Source organism: Bos javanicus, chromosome 22 (genome assembly GCF_032452875.1).
Source record: "Bos javanicus breed banteng chromosome 22, ARS-OSU_banteng_1.0, whole genome shotgun sequence".
NCBI classification, from domain to species: Eukaryota; Metazoa; Chordata; class Mammalia; order Artiodactyla; family Bovidae; genus Bos; species Bos javanicus.
This window is the reverse complement of record NC_083889.1, coordinates 1474317-1495666: the sequence shown is the minus strand read 5'-3', so window position 1 is coordinate 1495666 and position 21350 is coordinate 1474317.

Below are 21350 nucleotides of genomic sequence, written 5' to 3'. Positions count from 1 at the left end.
CCCATAATGGTATCATCACATATGTGGAAAACCTAGGGCTAGAAAACATATATATTTGTGTGTGTGTATATATATATATACTTGTATGTATTTGCGTATATATCTGTATATGTATTTGTGTGTGTGTGTGTATATATGTATATCTGTGTATATTTGTATGTATATATGTATATCTCAGGTGCCCATCACTCTGATACATATATATTTATTTATACAGAAAAGCACACCATGAGCATTGTGGACACCACATTCAAATATTATGTCCTTGTTATTTAGTTGAGAAAAAATTTTTATATTCGGGACTTCCCAGGTGACATTAGTGGTAAAGAACCCGCCTGCCAATGCAGGAAATGCAAGAGATGTGGGTTCGATCCCTGAGTTGGGAAGATCCCCTGGGAGGAGGGTACAGCAACCCAGTCTAGTATTCTTGCCAGGAGAATCCCATGGACAGAGGATCTTGGTGAATTACAATCCATGAGGTCACAAAGAGTCTGCACAAGTGAAGCGACTTAGCACACATGCACACATATTTTTATATCCACACTCAAGTACTTAAAGTTTCAATTTCTTGAATTGTGAATTTATAGACATAGAAATGCCAAATATCATACAAGCTTAATACAGCCTTTTACCATGGAAGAGGTGAATTAGAACTATACTATAGCAACATTCCTGTATTTGTCATGAAGTGGTTTAGTAGACTATGCAACCACTGAAAAATAAAAGACTATGCGACCACTAAAAAATAAAAGACTACGTGACGACTAAAAAAATAAAAACTACTATATAGCTGAAAAACCAATTGTGTATTAGAATAGCATGAATGCCATTTCTCTGAAGATAAATATACAATACACCCAAAACCCAAAAGGAGGCAAGAAAGGAAGAAGAGAGAAAAGAACATTAAAAGCAGTCCAGAAAAACAAACAAAACAGAAGTAAGTATAATCACATCTGTAATTTCATTACATCTAAATATAATTTTTAAGTTTAAAAAGCAAATGTCAAAGTGATTGAAAAATACAAAGATTTAGCTATATACTGATTGCATAAATACACTTTAAATATAAAGACATAGGTTGCAAGTAAATAGATGGAAATGAAAGCAATGAAAAGATGTCAAAATTTGGTACCAGGGTTTGTTGATACCAGATAATAGTAGATAACGTAGACTTTAACATAGGAATTACTGGAGATACAAAGAGGGTATTTTCATAATGATAAAAGGTATATCAATCATAATACCTTTACCAGGAAGGTATCTCAATCACAAATTTCTGTGCACCTAGTAACAGCTTCAAAATACAGGGGAAAAAATTACAAACAATTCTACCAACAAGCAGGAGATTTTAAGTCTTCATTCCACAACTCAACAGCATTAGACAAAAAAGAAAATCAACAAAGAAATAGAAGATCTGAACAACTTTGTCAACTACTCTACCCTAATTAGTCTAGTAGTGGAGCACTACCCCAAAAAGTGCGAATATACATTGATTTCAAGTGCACATGGTAACTTTACGACGATATACACTAGGTCATAAAATAAGTCTTAAATAAAAGAGCAATCAAATCATACACTGTTTTTCCTGACCATTGTAGAGTTAGAAATCTATAAAAACTAGATACCAAGAAAAATCCCAGTTCAGTTCAGTTCAGTCACTCAGTCGTGTCCGACTCTTTGCGACCCCATGAATCGCAGCACACCAGGCCTCCCTGTCCATCACCAACTCCCAGAGTTCACTCAGACTCACGTCCATCGAGTCAGTGATGCCATCCAGCCATCTCATCCTCTGTTGTCCCCTTCTCCTCCTGCCCCCAATCCCTCCCAGCATCAGAGTCTTTTCCAATGAGTCAACTCTTCGCATGAGGTGGCCAAAGTACTGGAGTTTCAGCTATAGCATCATTCCTTCCAAAGAAATCCCAGGGCTGACCTCCTTCAGAATGGACTGGTTGGATCTCCTTGCAGTCCAAGGGACTCTCAAGAGTCTTCTCCAACATCACAGTTCAAAAGCATCAATTCTTTGGTGCTCAGCCTTCTTCACAGTCCAACTCTCACATCCATACATGACCACAGGAAAAACCATAGCCTTGACTAGACGAACCTTTGTTGGCAAAGTAATGTCTCTGCTTTTGAATATGCTATCTAGGTTGGTCATAACTTTCCTTCCAAGGAGTAAGCGTCTTAATTTCATGGCTGCAGTCGCCATCTGCAGTGATTTTGGAGCCCCCAAAATAACACTGTTTCCCCATCTATTTCCCATGAAGTGATGGGACCGGATGCCATGATCTTCGTTTTCTGAATGTTGAGCTTTAAGCCAACTTTTTCACTCTCCACTTTGACTTTCATCAAGAGGCTTTTGAGTTCCTCTTCACTTTCTGCCATAAGGGTGGTGTCATCTGCATATCTGAGGTTATTGATATTTCTCCCGGCAATCTTGATTCCAGCTTGTGTTTCTTCCAGTCCAGCGTTTCTCATGATATACTCTGCATATAAGTTAAATAAGCAGGGTGACAATATACAGCCTTGGATATTAAATAACATGCTTCTAAATAAATAATCCAAAGAGTCAAAGAAGGAGTCACAAGAGAAATTAGAAAATTTATTGAACCAAATGAGAATGTAGTATACCAAACTGAAAGATCACTATACACTCCCAAGAATGTGTAAAAAGGTGGACAACATCAAATCTGGGCATAAGTATAGATCAATCAGAACTCTTATCATTGTCAACAAGAATGTAAAATGATACATAGATAGCAGTTTTATAAAGCTCAGTATATATCACCCTAAATAATCCTTCAATTTCAATGTTATTTACTGAAAAGATGTGAAAATATATTCACCAAAGGACTTGTACAAAAATATAGACAAAAAACTAAAAGTGAGTCAGGGATCCATCAATACAGAATGGATGGACAAAACGATGTATTTCCACATCGTTTCCACTAATTCACAATCGAGAAAAAAATATCTATCTATCTATATATATATATTTGTATATGTTTATGTAACAACATTAAAAATGAAAGTCGTTCAGTCGTGTCTGACTCTTTACGACCCCATGGACTATATAGTCCATGGGATTCTCCAGGCCAGAATACTGGAGTGGGTAGCCTATCCCTTCTCCAGTGGATCTTCCCAACCCAGGAATCAAACTGAGGTCTTCTACATTGCCGGTGGATTCTCTGTCAACTGAGCTACCAGGGAAGCCCATAACAACATTGATGAATATCAAAAACACTGGTGAATGAAAGAAGTCTATGCAAAAGACTGCATACTATAAATAATATTCAGAAGACATTCTAGACTAGGCAAAATTAATATATGGTGAAACAGGGTTTGGGTGTAGGGAACTTGGGGGTGAACAGTAATGTAACTTAACAGGGGTTAGGATTAAATAGGAGTCTTAGTTCAAACTGAAATAACAAAACACCACTAACTGGATGGTTTACACAGTAAACACATTTCTCCCAGTTCTAGAAGATAGAATACAATGTGGTTGGGTTCTTGGTAGAGGGTGTCACCCTGGTTACCAATGGCTGTCTTCTCAACTTATCCACAATTACTCTAATCCCACCATGGGGACTCCACGCTTATCACCTAATTACCTCCCAAAGCCCCACTTCCAAGTGCCATTGCATAGCTGCTTCAACAATGAACCTGCATTCATCGCTGAATATTCGATCCAAGGAACAGTTGTGTGCATTTCTCACAGCTCACTAAATGGTACTCGTAAGGTGTGCATTCTACCATATCTAAAATTCACCTCAAAAAATAAAGCACTATACATGAATACTGAACTCTAGCTGAATGATATAGCTGCTGACAGAAGTAACATGTACAAGTAGAAGGACAATCATTGTAAGGCTCACTTGAGGTTGTATGGATATTCACTGAACAATTTAACTCAACTTATATGTATGTTTGAAAATTCTTGTAATGTGGAAAAAAGTCTAATATGCACAGCACTAAATGAAGTTTAAAAAATTTTGTCCTGACATGTTGAATATAAATTGAAAGTATACACGGTAGAAATTTTAAGTTGTCCCTCAATTTAAAAAATCAGTGAAAGATTGGTAGCGTTATTTGATATAAGCTGAATCAGCTCTCCATTTAGATTTCCAAGTCTTTGTATGAAGTAAGAAAATGTTCAAAAACCCTTGTATAGATACAGGATTAAAAAAAAAAAAAGCTTAATATACCCTCCAGGTAGTTTGAGTAATATTTCAATTGCATATGGGATATATGATATTTTCTACATTTATTTTACTCCCAAGTAGATCTCTGTGTTCATTTGAGAGTTAAAAGTTCCATCTCTACATCATTTATAGATTTTCAGAATGGGTACAGGCATACCTCAGAGACATGAGTGTGTTTCCAGACCAGTGTTAAATAGTAAATATCACAATAAAGCAAGTCACACAAATTTTGGGGTTTCGCAGTGCATATAAAAATTATGTTTACACCATAGTGTAGTTTGTTAAGTGTGCAGTAGCATTATACCTTAAAAATGTACATTAATTAAAAAGAACTTTATTGCTAAAGACTGCTAACCATCATCTGAGGCTTCAATGAGCTGTAATCTTTTTGCTGGTGGAGGATCTTGCCTGGAAGTTGATGGTGGCTGTGGCAGTTTCTTTAAAAAGACAGCAGTTAAGTTTGGCACATCAATCGACACTTCCTTTCACCTGAACACTTAGAGGCTGTTAACTAGCCTAATTTCAGTATTGTTGTGTCTCAGGGAACAGGTAGGCCTGAGCAGAGGGAGAGAGATGATCAGTGGAGTGCTCAGAGCAGGCACAACATTTATTAAGTTCTCTGTCTTATAGGAGCATGGTTTGAGGTGCCCAAAATAATTACAATAGTAACATCAAAGATTGCTCATCACAGATGACCATAAAAAATATAACAATAATGAAACATTTTGAAATACTGTGAGAATTACCAAGCTGTGTTTCAGAGACATGAAGGGAGTAGATGCTGTTGGAAAAATGGTGCCAGTAGACTTGCCCAACACAGGGTTGCCATAGATCTTCAATTTGTAGAAGCGCGGTATCTGTGAAGTGCAGTAAAGTGAAGTACAATAAAATGAGTTATGCATGTTTTAAAACATATAATTAGAGGTCTCATTGCAGTAATTGGGGTAGTTCTTTTTTAATATAAATTAATGTATTTTAATTAGAGCCTAGTTACTTTACAATATTGTATTTGTTTTGCCATACATCAACATGAATCCGCCACAGGTATACACATGTTCCCCATCCTGAACTCCCCTCTCTCCTCCCGCCCCGTACCATCCCTCTGGGTTGTCCCAGTGCACCAGGCCCAAGCATCCTGTATCATGCGTTGAACCTGGACTGGCGGTTCATTTCATTTATGATATTATACATGTTTCAATGCCATCTCTCTAATCATCCCACCCTCTCCCTCTCCCACAGAGTCCAAAAGACTGTTCTATACATCTGTGTCTCTTTTGCTGTCTCACTTACAGGGTTGTCTTTACCATCTTTCTATTGTGGTTATAAAAGTAAATATATCACATGATAAAACATCTATGTATTTATATATGTTTGTGCTTAGAAAAAGCCTTTAAAGATATAGATTTGATAATGCTTGCTAATATAGATTTTATAATGCTCAACTTTTGTTAACATTAACAATTTCTACTAGTTTAAATTTCTTAAATTTTTCAAGTTCTTTTTTTCTAAGGTAATAAGATATTTGAAAAGCAAGAGATAGTAAAACAGTACAAATGACTTAGTTTAAAAAAAATTACAAGAAAAAAAGGAGAATGAGTCAAATATGTCTAAAAAGCATACTCACCTATGATAACATATTTATTTTGATTCAATAGGAAAGTTTCTATTTAACAGGCTAATTATAATATTAAAATTATTGTTAATCATTTGGAGTGATAATCCTATTGTCCTAAGCTTTAAGGTATATGAAATAAGACTTGCTAACTGGGGAGTGAAGTGGATAATCCACCAATTTAGTTCTTCCATAAACTGGATTCTGCATAATGATTAAGTCTGGGATTGTACAATTTTTGGTCAAGATAGCATTTTAATCCATTGTGTAAAGGCAAACAGGAAAAGATAAGACAGTGGTTTCTATTACTACCTAACCCCCAAAGTTATGCAGTACTGCTACAGAGGGTAGAACCTGTGCAAACATGTGCAAGTATGGAGTCAAAATCAAACCAAATATCGTATGTTTAGAGCAAATTCCATCCATATTCGGAAATACAGCTATTTCTTAACTTTCTTGGTTGTTGAGTACCTTTGTGATTATATTTTTGAAATAATTTTAGCAAAAATAATACACACTAATTATTTTTTTAAATGTAGACAATACAGACAAGTACAAAGAAAATGCTAAAAATAAACCACCATCCTTTATCTAGTAAAATGCTTCACTAACAGATAAACCTAACTCCAGTTCTCTCTCTGTCAGTATACAGATAGAAAAATACCTAGGTAAATAACTAGAAAAAATATACAGATAAATAATTTAAAATACGATCCTATTAAAATTATGTTTAAAATATTAAATTTAATTTATCTGAGTTTAACAGAAGAAAAATGAACTTAAATGAAAATGAAAGAATTTGTAAATTTCTGAATGTAAGATAAGTATTTCTTTCAGTTCAGTTCAATTCAGTTGCTCAGTCGTGTCCAACTCTTTGAAACCCCATGGACTGCAGCACGCTAGGCCTCCCTGTCCATCACCAACTCCGAGTTTGCTCAAACTCATACCCATTGAATCAATGATGCCATCCAACCATCTCATACTGTGTTGTCCACTTCTCCTGCCTTCAATCTTTCCCAGCATCATGGTCTTTTCCAGTGAGTCAGTTCTTTTTATCAGGTGGCCAAAGTATTGGAGTTTCAGCTTCAACATCAGTCCTTCCAGTGAACACCCAGGACTGATTTCTTTACCACATGCTATATTGCTCCTTAACTACAACTCTTAGATTAAGAGAAAACATTTAGTTCAGTTCAGTTCAGTCGCTCAGTCGTGTCCGACTCTTTGCGACCCCATGAATTGCAGCACACCAGGCCTCCCTGTCCATCACCAACTCCCAGAGTTCGCTCAGACTCACGTCCATCGAGTCAGTGATGCCATCCAGCCATCTCATCCTCTGTCATCCCCTTCTCCTCCTGCCCCCAATCCCTCCCAGCATCAGAGTCTTTTCCAATGAGTCAACTCTGCGCATGAGGTGGCCAAAGTACTGGAGTTTCAGCTTCAGCATCATTCCCTCCAAAGAAATCCCAGGGCTGATCTCCTTCAGAATGGACTGGTTGGATCTCCTTGCAGTCCAAGGGACTCTCAAGAGTCTTCTCCAACACCACAGTTCAAAAGCATCAATTCTTTGGCGCTCAGCCTTCTTCACAGTCCAACTCTCACATCCATACATGACCACAGGAAAAACCATAGCCTTGACTAGACGGACCTTTGTTGGCAAAGTAATGTCTCTGCTTTTGAATATGCTATCTAGGTTGGTCATAACTTTCCTTCCAAGGAGTAAGCGTCTTTTAATTTCATGGCCGCAGTCACCATCTGCAGTTATTTTGGAGCCCCCAAAATAAAGTCTGACACTGTTTCCACTGTTTCCCCATCTATTAGGTTGAACTAATTATAAGATATTTATTCTTGGGGATAAATGTATACCTAAGGCAATGGCACCCCACTCCAGTACTCCTGCCTGGAAAATCCCATGGACGGAGGAGCCTGGTAGGCGGCAGTCCATGGCGTCGCTGAGGGTCGGACACGACTGAGCGACGTCACTTTCACTTTTCACTTTCATGCATTGGAGAAGGAAATGGCAACCCACTTCAGTGTTCTTGCCTGGAGAATCCCAGGGACAGGAGAGCCTGTTGGGCTGATGTCTATGGGGTCACACAGAGTCAGACACGACTGAAGTGACTTAGCAGTAGCAGTATGGCTGATTCATTTTGAGATTTGACAGAAAACAACAAAATTCTGTAAAGCAGTTATCCTTCAATTAATAAATAATTTTAATAAAAAGTATTTATTCTTAAAATGTTTTAATTTTAGTAAAATTGGTGCTCCACTGTGATGAGAAAATTCACACACTTCCTCCCTCTCTATTCACCTCCCCTCCAGTTTCTGTTAGTATATTGGAATAGCCCCTACCTAAGGAATGAATCTATTGGTTGAAGCCCACTTTAACTCTTAAAACAATAAAGTTACAATTGTAAGACCCTCACAGTCATATTCATCATCATACTAGAAATCCTAGTCCATTATGTAGAAGGGTGGTGGTGGGGGAAGGCATATAGATTGAGAAGGAAAAAACTTGTCTTTTTTCACAGATGACATGACAGTCTATTTAGAAAATCCCAAAAAGTTCAACAATCAAATCTCCTGGCACTAATAAGCAATTATAGTAAGATTACAAGATACCAAGTTAATATACAAAAGTCAATTGCTTTCCTAGACACTAGCATTGAAAAATTGGAATTTTAAATTAAAGTCCTTCATTTTTATTAGCACCAAAAAAGGGGGAGAGGGAGGAAAGAGGCAGGCAGACAAGTATAAATTTAACAAAATACGTGCAAGATCTATACTAAGAAAACTACAAAATTGATGAAAGAAATGAAAATCTAAATATTAATAAGTAGAGAGATATTCCATATTCATGGATAGGAAGACTCTATATTTTAAAGATGTGAGTAATTCCCAAAATGTTATTCAGAACAAAAATCTTATCAAAACCCCAGCAAATTATTTTGGATATCAACAAACTGCTTCCAAAATTTATGGAAAGACAAGTAGCCAACACAATATTGAAGAAGAATAAAGTTGAAGAATTGTCACTACTAGACTTTAAGACTTACATACATCTGTAGTGATCAAGACAATGTGGTATTGGTGAAAGAACAGATAAATAGATCCACTGAACAAAATAGAAAATCCAGGAAGTAGACCTACACAGATGAGACAATTGATTTTTGACAAAGGAGCAAAGGCAATTCAATGGAGCATAGATCATCTTTTCAGCAAAATGTACTGAAACAACTGCACATCCAAGTACAAATCTTAGACTTTTGCAAAAATTATCTCAAAATGGATCATAGACTTGAATGTAAAATGCAAAATTCCAAAATTCTAGAAGGTAACATAAGAGAGAACAGAGGTGACATTAGATTTGGTGATTTATTTAGATACAACACCAAAGCATGATCCATGAAAGAAAAAAAAATAGCATGACATTATCTAGATCAAAAACTCCTGCTCTACATAAAGACATAGTTAAGAGAATGAAAAGACAAGTCACCAACTGGGAGGAAATATATGCAAAACACATGTCTGATGAAAGACGCATTCAAAATATGCAAAGAACCCTTGAAAGTCAAAAACTAAAAAAATTCAAAAATGGCAAAATATCTGGACAAGATACCTCACCAAAAAAGATATACAGACGACAAATATGAAAAAGTGCTTGGTATCACATGTCATCAGGGGACTTCAGATTAAAGCAATGACATACCACTATATGCCTGTTAGAATCCCTAAAATGCAAAACACTGACAACAGCAAGTGTTAATGAGGATGTGGAACAATGAGAAATCATTCATCACTAATAGATACGCAAAGTGGTACAATTACTTTGGAAGACACTTTGGTAGTTTCTTACAAAGCTAAACAAAATCTTACTATACTATCCAGCAGTCACACTCCTTGGTGAGTATGATAACCCAAATAAGTTGAATACCTACACAGGGATTTTTTATAGCAGGTTTATTTATGACTATGAGATGTGGAGGTAACCAAGATGTCATTCAGTAGATGAATGGATAGACAAACTCTGACACATCCATAGAATGGAATATTATCCAGTGATAATATTGATGATGACAGAAAGCTATCAAGGTTTGAAAAGATATGGAGGAAGCTTAATGCATATTTCTAAGTGAAAGAAGCCAGTCTATTTAAAAAAGACTATTTACTGTATGATTTCTGCTATATGACATTCTGAAAAAGGCAAGACTGTAAAGACAGTAAAAAGTTAGCGGTTGCCAAGGGCTTGAGGGAAGGAGAAAGGAATGAGTATGTGGAGCATGGGATTTTGAGTGCATGGAAACTATTCTGTGTGATACCACAATGGTGGCCACATGATAGTATGCATTTGTCAAAACTCAAAGAACTGTACAACACAAAGAGTGATCAGTTCAGTTTGGTTCAGTCTCTCAGTCGTGTCCAACTCTTTGTAACCCTATTGACTGCAGCATGCCAGGCCTCCCTGTCCATCACCAACTCCCAGAGTTTACTCAAATGCATGCCCATTGAGTCAGTGATGCCACCTGACCATCTTATCCTTTGTCCTTCCCTTCTCTTCCTGCCTTCAATCTTTCCCAGCATAAGGGTCTTTTCCAGTGAGTCAGTTATTTGCATCATGTGGCCAAAGTATTGAAGTTTCAGCTTCAGCATCAGCCCTTCCAATGAATATTCAGGACTGAGCTCCTTTAGGATGGACTGGTTGGATCTCTTTGCAGTCCAAGGGACTCTTAAGAGTCTTCGCGAACACCACAGTTCAAAAGCATCAATTCTTCAGCACTCAGCTTTTTTCACAGTCCAACTCTCACATCCATACATGACTACTGGAAAAACCATAGCCTTGATGAGACAGACCTTTGTTGGCAAAGTAATGTCTCTGCTTTTTAATATGCTGTCTAGGTTGGTCATAACTTTTCTCCCAAGGAGTAAGCATCTTTTAATTTCAAGGCTGCAATCCCCATCTGCAGTGATTTTGGAGCCACCCACCCCCACCCCCACCCCCATATAAAGGGTGATACCCAATGTAAATTGTAGACTTTGGTTAATAATGTATTCATCGATGGTAACGGATGTACACTAGCAAGTTGTCAGTAAGAGGGAAAACTGTACAGATGAAGTGGGAGTAGTCGTTTTCTGTGCTTTATATTTAATTTTTCTGTAAACCTAAAACAACTGAAAAATAAGTGAAAAAAAACCTATAAGACTCCAGGAAATGGGAAGAAATGAGTTATTCTTTCCATACTGCTCATGAAGTTATTATGGCAAGAATACTAGACAGCATGTTAAAAAGCAGAGACATCAGTTTGCCAACAAATATCCGTATACTCAAAGTTACAGTTTTTCCAGTAGTCATGTATGAGTGTGAGAGTTGTACCATAAAGAAGGCTGAGTGCCGAAGAATTGATGATTTTGAATTGTGGTGCTGGAGAAGACTCGAGAGTCCCCTGGACTGCAAGAAGATCAAACCAATCAATCCTAAAGGAAATCAACACTGAATATTCATTGGAAGGACTGGTGCTGAAGCCGAAGCTCCAATACTTTGGCCACCTAATGTGAAGAGCCAGCTCGTTGGAAAAGACTCTGATGCTGGGAATGACTGAAGGCAAAAATAGAAGCCAGAGGATGAGATGGTTGGATGGCATCACCGACTCAGTGGACATAAATTTGAGCAAACTCTGGGAAATAGTGGAGGACAAGAAAGCCTGACATACTTCAGTCCATAGGGTTGCAAAGAGTTGGACATGACTTAGCGACTGAACAACAACAACAAAGAGTCATTCTGCTGTTTTCTTTATGCTCTGTCAAAGTTTGTCTCTCAGTCTTTGTGTCCTCATGGACTGTAGCCCTCTGTCCATGGAATTCTTCCGACAGGAATACTGGAGTGTGTAGCCATTCCCCTCTCCAGGGGATCTTCTTGACCCAGGGATCAAATCTCGGTCTACTGCATTGCAGACAGATTGTTTACCATCTGACTCTCTAGGGAAGCCCAATGCTCTATCAAAACCACTGTTAAATAATATTGAGCATCCTGTGCTCTTTCCCTCTACCAGTCAGCCTTTTTCTCCCCCAAGATTGTGAGAGGTCCAGCATGTTTCAAAGACAAAGTGGATGGAATTACTTTGGTCACAAACCTATTTATAACCAGTTGACTCATTTCAAGAAGGCAAGAGATTCTGAACTTTTCATCGCATCCCCTGAGGCTTAAATAGTGGAGCATGATGACATTAATTTTGTGCTTTCTTTATGCCAAGGCATAGAGAGTGTTAGGGGCTAAATTATGTCTCCCCAGAACTTGCATGTTGAAATCCTAAGCCCCAGAACCTAAGAATGTGATTGTGTTAAATATTTGGGGATGGGGCCTTTAAAGAGGTAATTAAGTTAAAATAAAGCCATTATTGTGGCTCTATTCTAGTGTGCTGATGTTCTTATAAGAAAAGAAAGTTTGGACACAGACAGGTGCAGAAGGCAGGTGGTATGAAGATGCAGGGTAAGACAGCCACCTGCAGTTAAAGAGAGAGATCTCACAAGAACACTGCCCTGCTTATATCTTGATCTCAGACTTCCAGCCTCCAGAATTGTGAGAAAATAAATGTCTGTTTATGATACCACCCTTACAGCAGAAAGCAAAGAGGTACTAGAGTCTCTTGGTGAAAGTGAGAGAGGAAAGTGAAAAATCTGGTTTAAAACTCAACATTCAGTAACAAAGATCATGGCATTTGGTTCCATCATTTCATGGCAAATAGATGGGAAACAATTGAAACAGACTTTATTTTGGGGGGCTCCAAAATCACTGCAGATGGTGACTGCAGCCATGAAATTAAAAGACACTTGCTTCTTGGAAGAAAAGCTATGACAAACTTAGATAGCATATTAAAAAGCAGAGATATTACTTTGCCAACAAAGGTCTGTCTAGTCAAAGCTATGGTTTTTCCAGTAGTCCTGTATGGATGTGAGAACTGGACAATAAAAAAGGCTGAGCACTGAAGAACTGATGCCTTCAAGCTGTGGTGCTGGAGAAGACTCTTGAGAGTCCCTTGGACTGAAAGGAGATCAAACCAGTCCATCCTAAAGGAAATCAACCCTGAATATTCATTGGAAGGACTGATGCTGAGGTTGAAGCTCCAATACTTTGGCCACCTGATGCAGAGAGCCAACTCATTGGAAAAGACCCTGATGCTGGGAAAGATTGGAAGCAGAAGGAGAAGGGGACAACAGAGGATGAGATGGTTGGATGGCATTACTGATGCAATGGTCAACAAACTCCAGGAGATGGTGAAGGACAGGAAAGCCTGGCATGATGCAGTCCACTGGGGTCACAAAGGATGGACATGACTGAGCAACAACAACAACATCAAAAATTTCTGTAAGTCATCCAGTCTGTTACAGTGCTTTGTTATGGCACTCTTGCAAACTAGGGCAGGTTTTTATTGCCTTATTTATTTTTTTTTTTTGCTCTGTTTTCTAACAAATAAAAAGTTCAAGAAGTATAATTTTTGGACATACAGTAACATCATATGAATATAAAAATCATGAAATGTCTTCTATCATTGCACTGTAGAATTAACCTTTTAGGAAGACATTTATAAAGCTTTGTGAAAATTCATATGGAGAAAAGAATTCCAGATTTTTTTTTTTTGATCAGTTAAATTTCCTTGTCAAGTAATATTACTTTAAAAAAATGTTCTATAGACACTGAATTTCTTAAGTTCACATATGTTTGAATATATGTCTTTTATTTTAGTGACATGAGTGGGTATAAAATTGTGTCACTTTATTATTTTTAAAAATTTGGCTGAAGTTAATTATTTCATTATACCCTAACACTGTTACTAAGGAGAAATTTGACACTAGTTTGAAATATTTCCATGTTACTTTATCCCCTCTATGTGATCAAAGAATCTTTTGTCTATCCCTGAAACTCTATGAAAACGAGATCTGTCTCAATAAAAACTGATATTCTCTATAAATTTTTACAGAGACCTTAATTCTTTATGGAAATTTTGTAATAAGTTTTCTGTTTGAATCTGCTGGGGTATCTGTTTAAAGAGATGACATTTTTGTAAGCTTTTCTTTTTTCTTTATGTATTGTATTTTTGAATTGTTTATGTTGCCTGTTCCTCTGTTCACTGTGATGAGCTCAAGCCTTTTTGTATTTTATTATTTAAGGTTTTAGCTCCCTATTCTGTTTCTTATTGTTTCTAATTCATTCTCTGATAGTATTTGGTTCTCAATTTTTCTCCAGAACTACAGTTCTGTCTTTTTTAGTCTATTTTGAAATTTTTACTGACAAGAAATCATTTTCTGGAGTTCAGGTCCTTATTAAGTTACTTTTATCAAAAAAATTATTTGTAGAGAATTTCCTTTTGTTTCTTTGAGATTTCTACTCTTTTTCTTCTTATGATATTGTCATACGCCTTTGTATTTACCTTTCAGCATAATGTTTGTAAAATTTAAATTTAAGCAATGCTTTAAAATGTTTAAAAAATTTAAAACCACAAAAATTCAGGGAATGGTATAATTATGTCATTTCTTTTTTTAATTAATTAATTTGATTGCTCTAGGTCTTAGTTGCAGCATGTGGGATCTAGTTCCCTGACCCAGGATCAAACCCAGGCCTCCTGCATTGGGAGCACAGGGTCTTAGCCACTGAACCACCAGGGAAGTCCCTGTGTCATTTCTTTTCATGTAGATGCTTATACTTTTCAAGATTTTGTCACCAAGCCCAACCTCATGCTGCTCACTACATAACAGGCCAATAAATTAAGAGATGACTTGTTAGGATAAGAAATAATGACTTTATTCAGAAACCCAGAAGATCAAGAAAATAGTGGACTAGTGTCTTAAAGGCCCATCTTGTCAAGGTTTGGATGCTAGTTTCCTTTATAGAACAAAGAGGGGAGAGGTGAGGAGGTATAATAAAAAAGGTTATAAGTTACTAAAAATATTTCCTGGTTTCCACCAATCTTCAAAGGGATGTATTAATTTCTCTTTTCCTGTAGTCATTCACAGGTGGACCTGGTCAAGATGTTTCCTGTAAGTTGAACAAAGGGATTTTAGCTTTGTGTTCAGGCATGGAAAGTGAGGTTCCCTGAGACAGTCCATTATGTGTACTTTGAGTTATAGGCAACATCCCTTTAGTGATTAACTTGTAGCAAAAGTAGTAGAATATGGGTTAAGGTAAATGAAACATCCAATATGGAGTCAGGTTTGTTCCTCCCTACTAGAGTTTCTTTTTAAATTTTACCTGACCTTCCTATTTAGCACTCAGACTTTTCTCCAAATAAGAAATATTTTTGAGATGAGTTGTTTGTCTGTTGCTTCATTTGCTATTATTTTCTCCCATTCTGAAGGCTGTCTTTTCACCTTGCTTAGAGTTTCCTTTGTTGTGCAGAAGCTTCTAATTTTAATTAGGTCCCATTTGTTTATTTTTGCTTTTATTTCCAATATTCTGGGAGGTGGGTCATAGAGGATCCTGCTGTGATTTATGTCGGAGAGTGTTTTGCCTACGTTCTCCTCTAGGAGTTTTATAGTTTCTGGTCTTAACATTTAGATCTTTAATCCATTTTGAGTTTATTTTTGTGTATGGTGTTAGAAAGTGTTCTAGTTTCATTCTTTTACAAGTGGTTGACCAGTTTTCCCAGTACCACTTGTTAAAGAGATTGTCTTTTCTCCATTGTACATTCTTGCCTCCTTTGTCAAAGATAAGGTGTCCATATGTGTGTGGATTTATCTCTGGGCTTTCTATTTTGTTCCATTGATCTATATTTCTATCTTTGTGCCAGTACCATACTGTCTTGATGACTGTGGCTTTGTAGTAGATAGAGCCTGAAGTCAGGCAGGTTGATTCCTCCAGTTCCATTCTTCTTTCTCAAGATTGCTTTGGATATTCGAGGTTTTTTGTATTTCCATACAAATTGTGAAATTATTTGTTCTAGCTCTGGGAAAAAATACCATTGGTAGCTTGATAGGGATTGCACTGAATCTATAGATTGCTTTGGGTAGTATACTCATTTTCACTATATTGATTCTTTTGATCCATGAACACGGTATATTTCTCCATCTATTAGTATCCTCTTTGATTTCTTTCACCAGTGTTTTATAGTTTTCTATATATAGATCTTTAGTTTCTTTAGGTAGATATATTCCTAAGTATTTTATTCTTTTCGTTGCAATGGTGAATTGTTTATACAGATGGCTAACAAACACATGAAAAGATGCTCAACATCACTCATTATCAGAGAAATGCAAATCAAAACCACAATAAGGTACCATTTCATGCCAGACAGAATGGCTGCGATCCAAAAGTCTACAAGCAATAAATGCTGGAGAGGGTGTGGAGAAAAGAGAACCCTCTTACACTGTTGGTGGGAATGCAAACTAGTACAGCCACTATGGAGAACAGTGTGGAGATTCCTTAAAAACTGGAAATAGAACTGCCTTATTACCCAGCAATCCCACTGTTGGGCATACACACCGAGGAAACCAGAATTGAAAGAGACACATGTACCCCAGTGTTCATCGCAGCACTGTTTAGAATAGCCAGGACATGGTAGCAACCTAGATGTCCATCAGCAGATGAATGGATAAAGAAAGCTGTGGTACATATACACAATGGAGTATTATTCCGCCATGAAAAAGAATACATTTGAATCAGTTCTAATGAGGTGGATGAAACTGGAGCCTATTGTACAGAGTGAAGTAATCCAGAAAGAAAAACACCAATACAGTATACTAATGCATATATATGGAATTTAGAAAGATGGTAATGATAACCCTGTATGTGAGACAGCAAAAAAGACACAGAGGTATAGAAACAGTCTTTTGGACTCTGTGGGAGAGGGAGAGGGTGGGATGATTTGGGAGAATGGCATTGAAACATGTATAATATCATATATGAAACGAATGACCAGTCCACGTTCTATGCAGGATACAGAATGCTTGGGGCTGGTGCACTTGGACGACCCAGAGGGACGGTACAGGGCGGGAGGTGGGAGGGGGGTTCAGGATAGGGAACACATGTATACCCGTGGCAGATTCATGTTGATGTATGGCAAAACCAATATAATATTGTAAAGTAACTAGCCTCCAATTAAAATAAATAAATTTATATTAAAAAAAGAAATTAAAAACACACACACAAAATAATAATAAAATGTTTAAATATTTTCCACAATAAAAAAAGAAATATTTGTGAAGATTCTCAATATTTTATTCCCTCTCTTTCTGGAGCTTAGGGTTAAGGCTAGGGAATTATGCCAAGCCATGACAGAATATATTTTTTTTCTCTTTTTTCACCATTTATTGATGTTTAGGCACGAAGTTGTATGTTTTTCCTTATATGGTTCTTCCTCTTGAAGTTTTTGCTGTGCTAATAATTATTGTTAGTTACATTTGATGTTGGGGGAGATGAGTTCTGGGTTCCTGTTTTACCTCACCATCATTTCTATTTTAATAAGGTCAGAGATTAAAATATCAGACCCTGGTATTGTAACCCAGAAGCTCTCTTTAATTAGATATGTCCTGTTTTTATCTTCTGTTCACTTTGCTAGAACTGCTTTGAGCACTTATCCTCACTAATTATTGTAATGGGAGTAGCTTAAAGCTTAAAAAGATAGCTGTTCTAGCCTATGATTTTATACCAATTAACATGGGATGATGCTCAGAATAATGGTGAGAAAACAAAACAGTAGTAAAAATGGCCAAGCCAAAAGAGTTGTTAGAGGGCAAAGAATCCAATTGCCCATTTTTACAGATAGAAATGGAAGGAAGTGTGGAAGGTGATGAATGCAAAGGCCTGGCCTTTGAACTAACCTTCCTAACTCCGAGGAAATAATTATTTTTGTATTTTATCTTTCTCTAGCACACCAGGATGGCTCCCCAGATTGTTAGCTGTTTTAAGAAATGAGAAATGTAATACTTAGCCCTCAGGGTAGTCCAACTCAGCCTAAGTATTAGTTAATTAATTAATACACCCTACCAAGGAAGGACATGATTTATTTACTGCCCAAGAGAACCATCTACCTACCTGTAACATCTAGCTCCTTCATTTATAGCTGGTGCTGACTCAGTGGATTATAACATCTCCTTCCTTTCTGTTATTCGTAGTATGTCCCACCTAAGACTGATACTGTTGTTAAGAACTCTGTCAATGGGGTTATTCAATCAGATGAAGGAAGATTATTGGTTTGGTCAAGAGTGCTTAAGAACTTCAGCTTCCAGCTATGATGGAGAAACTGGAAAAAGACATGTCTTCCTAATGTTTAAAAATAAATAGGAAACTGGATTAAAATATATGAAATTACTATTTTCAAACACTGACAAATAGGAAGTACAAGACTTTGAACTATAAGAGGTCGGTAAAAGAAGTAAACTGAGTCTTAAAATCACTCCAGTCTCTTCCTGAAGAGCATCTTCCAAAGCACAACTGCAGAGTTGAAGGGAGGATCCTGTGCAGTGGTCTTGAGCTCAGGGGATACTTATTAAGGATCAAGAAGTCTGATATGCTAGAATTTCTGAGGCAGACTGGCACAGAGGAGGGAGTTATATGGAGAAAGAGCTCTAGAAATCTTCAGGGTTCTCTGTGAGTCTGTTGATGAAAACTAAGCTATGCTACATAAGGTAAAATCCACCAGGCTGTGGTAACAATGACCAAATGCTCTCAGAAGAGTCATTCCCAGAGGACACAAGATCTAGGAGACATTCAAATTCTAAGCAGCCAAATGAGGAATCTTTATCAACTATATTGAAGATTTAGCAGAACTCTCAAGAAGGGGATATCTTAGTAAAATGACAGAATTAGTCATAGAGTGGGGCTTCCCTGGTGTCTCAGTGGTTCCAGGTGGTGCTAGTGGTAAAGAACCTGACTGCTAATGAAGGAGATATAAGAGATGTGGGTTTGATCCCTGGGTTGGGAAGATACCCTGGAGGAGGGCATGGCAACCTATTCCAGTATTCTTACCTGGAGAATCCCAGGCACAGAGAAGCGTGGCAGACTGCAGTCCATAGGGTTGCACAGAGTCAGATATGACTGAAGCAACTTAGCATGCATACACACAGCCAGAGAGTAAACATGGAAAGGAAGGAAGAGAAGAATGGATCAAGGCCAGACAGGAGCTAACAGTGTTCCTGTCAACAGTAACAGGGAGCTAACAATGAGTTACTTTAGAATAATTATTAAAAATATGTCGAGGATTTTAAGAAAACATCATGAAAAGATCAATAGAAAGTACTGTAACAATAACCAAATAGAGACTTAGAGCTGAAAAATATAGTATCTTAAACAATAAATTCACAACATAGAGATAGCACCCACTGAAAAGTTTAGAATATTGGTAAATTTGAACACATAGAAACAGAAACCACCACAGTAGAAGAACATAAAGAAAAAAATGGAAAAGAACCAAATTTAGTGACCCATGGGCAGCAAATTTTAACAACTGGCATCATGGAAGAGGAAAAGACTTGATTTATAGCGTAGGCCAACTTTTATGATGTAAATACTGCCACTATTTCTCGTTTCAAGGTACCAACATAACATCACTGAATATAATATTTTCCAAATTTGATGAATTATAAACTAACACACATCCAATAATCTAAACAAACAAACAAAAAGCCAAGAAAACCACAGCAAAGTATATCATTTATTATAATCAAATTCTTGAAAATCATGATTAAAAAGATCTTAAAGTTAGCCAAAGGAGGCAATTCATACATATACACGAGCAAAGACCAAGACCAGGCATTTCATCTAAAACCGATCACATCTTTAAACTACTGGTGTGGGTTGGAGGAGTGAATCTGGATTTCTAAGCTCATAGAAAATGTTCTTCTACACTGAAGGATTATGATTTCTATCTTAGAAAGCTGGGAAATGAGAGAATATTAACTCCAAAGAACTAGGAAGCAAAAATAAAGATGAGTTGATATTAATAGACCAAGGGTCAGCAAACCACAGCTCAGAGGCAACTCTGGCTCAACACTTGTTTCTGTAAATAAAGTTTTATCTGAACATAGTTCCACTTATTCATTTACTTGTTGTTTATTGCTACCTGAAAGGTCATACGGCCTGAAAACCTAAAATATTTATTTCAGATCAGATCAGGTAAGTCGCTCAGTCGTGTCCGACTCTTTGTGACCCCATGAATCGCAGGACGCCAGGCCTCCCTGTCCATCACCAACTCCTGGAGTTCACCCAGACTTATGTCCATCGAGTCAGTGATGCCATCCAGCCATCTCATCCTCTGTCGTCTCCTTCTCCTCCTGCCCCCAATCCCTCCCAGCAACAGAGTCTTTTCCAATGAGTCAACTCTTCGCATGATGTGGCCAAAGTACTAGAGTTTCAGCTTCAGCATCATTCCCTCCAAAGAAATCCCAGGGCCGATCTCCTTCAGAATGGACTGATTGGATCTCCTTGCAGTCCAAGGGACTCTCAAGAGTCTTCTCCAACACCACAGTTCAAAAGCATCAATTCTTTGGCGTTCAGCTTTCTTTATAGTCCAAATCTCACATCCATACATGACCATAGGAAAAACCATAGCCTTGACTAGATGGACCTTTGTTGGCAAAGTAATGTCTCTGCTCTTTAATATGTTGTCTAGATTGGTCATAACTTCCCTTCCAAGGAGAGAGTGTCTTTAAATTTCATGGCTGCAATCACCATCCACAGTGATTTTGGAACCCAGAAAAATAAAGTCTGACACTGTTTCCACTGTTTCCCCATCTATTTCCCATGAAGTGATGGGACCAGATGCCATGACCTTAGTTTTCTGAATGTTGAGCTTTAAGCCAACTTTTTCACTCTCCTCTTTCACTTTCATCAAGAGGCTCTTTAGTTCTTTACTTTCTGCCATAAGGGTGATTTCATCTGCATATCTGAGGTTACTGATATTTCTCCCAGCAATCTTGATTCCAGCTTGTGCTTCCTCCAGTCCAGCATTTCTCATGATGTACTCTGCCTATAAGTTAAGTGAGCAGAGTGACAATATACAGCCTTGACGTACTCTTTTTCCTATTTGGAACCAGTCTGTTGTTCCATGTCCAGTTCTAACTGTTGCTTCCTGACCTGCACACAGGTTTCTCAGGAGGCAGGTCAGGTGGTCTGGTATTCCCATCTCTTTCAGAATTTCCCACAGTTTATTGTGAGCCACACAAAGGCTTTGGCATTAGTCAATAAAGCAGAAATAGATGTTTTTCTGGAACTCTCTTGCTTTTTTGATGATCCAATGGTGTTGGCAATTTGATCTCTGGTTCCTCTGCCTTTTCTAAAACCAGCTTGAACATCTGGAATTTCACGGTTCGCATGTTGCTGAAGCCTGGCTTGGAGAATTTTGAGCAGTACTTTACTAGCGTGTGAGATGAGTGCAATTGTGCGGTAGTTTGAGCATTCTTTGGCATTGCCTTTCTTTGGGATTGGAATGAAAACTGACCTTTTCCAGTTCTGTGGCCACCGCTGAGTTTTCCAAATTTGCTGAAATGTTGAGTGCAGCATTTTCACAGCGTCATCTTTCAGGATTTGAAATAGCTCAACTGGAATTCCATCACCT